Genomic DNA, 3,640 nt, shown 5'->3' with positions numbered 1-3,640 from the left:
ACAAAGTGGTTGAAACAGTGGATGTGCGGTTCGATGAGACCAACGGTTCACAAAGAGAGCAACTGCCAAATGTGCTAGATGAAGTTCCATCCAGTGAATCAATCAAGCTAATGGGAACTGGAGAAATTATACCTTCTGAAGCTCATCCTAAAGAAGAACTTATCATCTCAGCACCTGATCAACATGAAGACAATGCTCAGCCTGAAGACATTCCTTCCAACAATGACAATGATCAGCAAGAGCAAAGTCTTCGCCCTGTACATCCTCGCGTTGCCAATGAAGTGCAGATTGGAAGAATAATTGATAGCATCAATGCACCCGGTCCACTCACTCGTTCAAGGGAAACTCAGCTAGCAAATTTCTGTGGGCACTTCGCATTCGTCTCAATAACAGAACCCAAGAAAGTTGAAGAAGCCTTCATGGAACCTGAATGGATTCAAGCTATGCAAGAAGAGCTTCAACGGTTTGAGCTGAATAATGTATGGGAACTGGTTAAGCGTCCTGATCCACGGAAGCACAATATAATAGGCACCAAATGGATATACCACAACAAGCAAGATGAGCATGGTCAAGTTGTCAGAAACAAAGCTCGTCTCGTTGCTCAAGGATATACTCAAGTGGAAGGCATTGACTTCGATGAAACATTTGCTCCTGTGTCTAGACTTGAAGCCATACGCATACTGCTGGCTTATGCAAATCATCATAACATACTTCTATATCAAATGGATGTGAAGAGTGCTTTTCTCAATGGCAAGATTGAAGAAGAAGTGTATGTTGCACAACCGCCTGGCTTTGAAGATCCAAAACACCCTGACATGGTGTACAAGCTCAACAAGGCACTGTATGGCCTCAAACAAGCCCCTCGGGCCTGGTATGACACACTCAAATACTTCCTGAAGAGCAAAGGCTTCATACCTGGTTCCCTAGACCCCACTCTCTTCATGAAGACATATGATGGTGAACTGTTTGTGTGCCAAATATATGTGGATGACATTATCTTCGGTTGCACCAATCAGAAGTATAGTGAAGAGTTTGGATATATGATGCAAGAGCAATATCAGATGTCCATGATGGGGGAGCTGAAGTTCTTCCTCGGTCTTCAAATACGACAACAAAGCAACGGCATCTTCATATCTCAAGAGAAGTATCTTAAAGATTGCCTGAAGAAGTTTGGTATGCAAGACTGCAAAGGCTTCACAACACCAATGCCAGCCAAACATCATCTGGGTCCCGACGACAATGGTAAAGAGTTCGATCAAAAGGTATACCGCTCCATGATTGGTTCTTTACTTTATCTATGTGCATCTAGGCCAGATATTATGCTTAGTGTTTGCATGTGTGCTCGATTTCAAGCGGCACCAAAGGAGTCGCATCACTTAGCTGTGAAGCGAATTCTTCGATATTTGGCTCACACCCCAACTCTAGGATTATGGTATCCAAAGGGCTCAGAGTTTCATCTGGTTGGATTCTCGGATGCTGATTATGCTGGTGACAAAGTTGATCGCAAGTCTACATCAGGCACATGTCAGTTTCTAGGACGATCACTTGTATGTTGGTCTTCAAAGAAGTAGAACTATGTATCTCTCTCCACTGCTGAATCTGAATACATTGTTGCTGGATCTTGCTGCGCTCAGCTTTTGTGGATGAAGCAAACACTCAAGGACTATGGCATTCATCTGAAGCAAGTGCCACTTTACTGCGACAACGAAAGCGCCATCAAGATTGCCAACAACCCAGTTCAGCACTCGAAGACAAAGCACATTGAAATTCGTCATCACTTTCTCAGAGATCATGTTGTGAAGGAAGACATTGATATCATACACGTCAACACTGAAGAGCAATTGGCTGATATCTTCACCAAGCCCTTGGATGAGAAGAGATTTTGCAAGTTATGGTGTGAGCTAAATATCCTGGAATCCTCAAATGTCCTGTGATCAGGCACACATCCTAACCCTTATGCATATTGATGACGTACATGTGCAACACACGAAGTGAAGTATATCTTCAATCAATGAAGACATACATTCTAAGTGTGAATACATTAATGTGGAATTTGACTTCAGAGCGCCACGATAATTGTGCGCCGTGTCTGGGTCTAATACTTCCTATACGGTGGGTAACGCCACCACCAAATGTTCTGTTTGAAGTGTTTCACTCATGGCGTTACAATTGCTATGTCTTCACAATTGGTTTGGCTTCGATCTCAACACATCTTCATGATTATCTTCACTATGTTGATTATATATATATATATATATATATATATATATATATATATATACTAGTGTTCTGTCCTCTACAGCATTCACTTATAGCTATGTCTTCTTGTTGAATCTTTTGAACTAAGTGAATGTGATCGGACCCTAACCTCTCTATGCTTTCTGAAAGTGCATTATATCGACTAGGGGGGGGGGTGAATAGGCGATTTTTATGAAAGTCTTCAAAACGTGGAAGTTATGAAGACAAACAGTAGAGATATGCAGCGGAAGTTAGACTACACTAGGCTAGCTATGGTCAAGTATCAACAGAGTGAAAGCACAGTGACAAATAGCTGTAGTGTAATAAGGATCAGGTAGGAAAATACTATGAAGCCAAACAGATCATACACTCACGTTGTGAAGACACAAGATAGAACAGACACGCAAAGACTTCACAATGAGGGATCAGTAAGTAAAAGGAAGTGAAGATGAAACCAGTGACTCGTTGAAGACAATGATGTGTTGGACCAGTTCCAGTTGCTGTGACAACTGTACGTCTGGTTGGAGCGGCTAGGTATTTAAACCTTAGGACACACAGTCCCGGACACCCAGTCCTGAACACGCAGCTCAGGACACCAAGTCCTCACCGTATTCTCCTTGAGCTAAGGTCACATAGTCCTCGCCCAATCACTCTGGTAAGTCTTCAAGGTAGACTCCCGAACCTTCGCAGACTTCGTTCACTGGCAATCCACAATGTCTCTTGGATGCTCTGAACGCGACGCCTAACCGTCTGGGGATTCATAGTCCTCAAGTGTAATAAGTCTTCAGATCACACAGACAAGAAGATTTAAGTGATGCCCAATGTTCTCTGGCTCTGGGTGGTTAGGGCTTTATCCTCGCAAGAATTTCTCTCTCTCAAAGGCTTCGAGGTGGGTTGCTCTCAAACGACAAAAGCCGTGCACTGAAATCTGAGTAGCCAACCGTTTATGGTTGTAGGGGTGGGCTATTTATAGCCACTTGGCAACCTGACCTGATTTGTCCGAAATGACCCTGGGTCACTAAGGAACTGACACGTGTCTCAATGGTCAGATTTCAAACTCTCATGGCAACTTTACTTGGGCTACAAGCAAAGCTGACTTATCCGGCTCTGGACAAGATTCGCTCTCATTGTCTTCACTCGAAGACATAGGTTTTTGGTTTAGGCATCACTTCAGTCATTCTGACTGGTTCTCCTGGACCCCACTTAACAGTACGGTGGTTCCTATGACTCAATAAAGAAGAAACAGAACTACGAAAGATCTAAGTCTTCGAGCTCCATATGCTTCATGTCACGTCTTCTCTTGTCATAGTCTTCAATGTGAATATCTTCATATACCACCTTTGCCATCGATGTCTTCATACATTTTTAGGGGCCATCTCTGGTAGGAAAACCGAATCAATGA

This window comes from Triticum urartu, chromosome 7A (genome assembly GCF_056163025.1).
Source record: "Triticum urartu cultivar PI428250 chromosome 7A, HENAU_Tu73, whole genome shotgun sequence".
Lineage (NCBI taxonomy): Eukaryota > Viridiplantae > Streptophyta > Magnoliopsida > Poales > Poaceae > Triticum > Triticum urartu.
The sequence above is the reverse complement of the archived record's forward strand: the minus strand, read 5'-3'. Positions refer to the sequence as shown.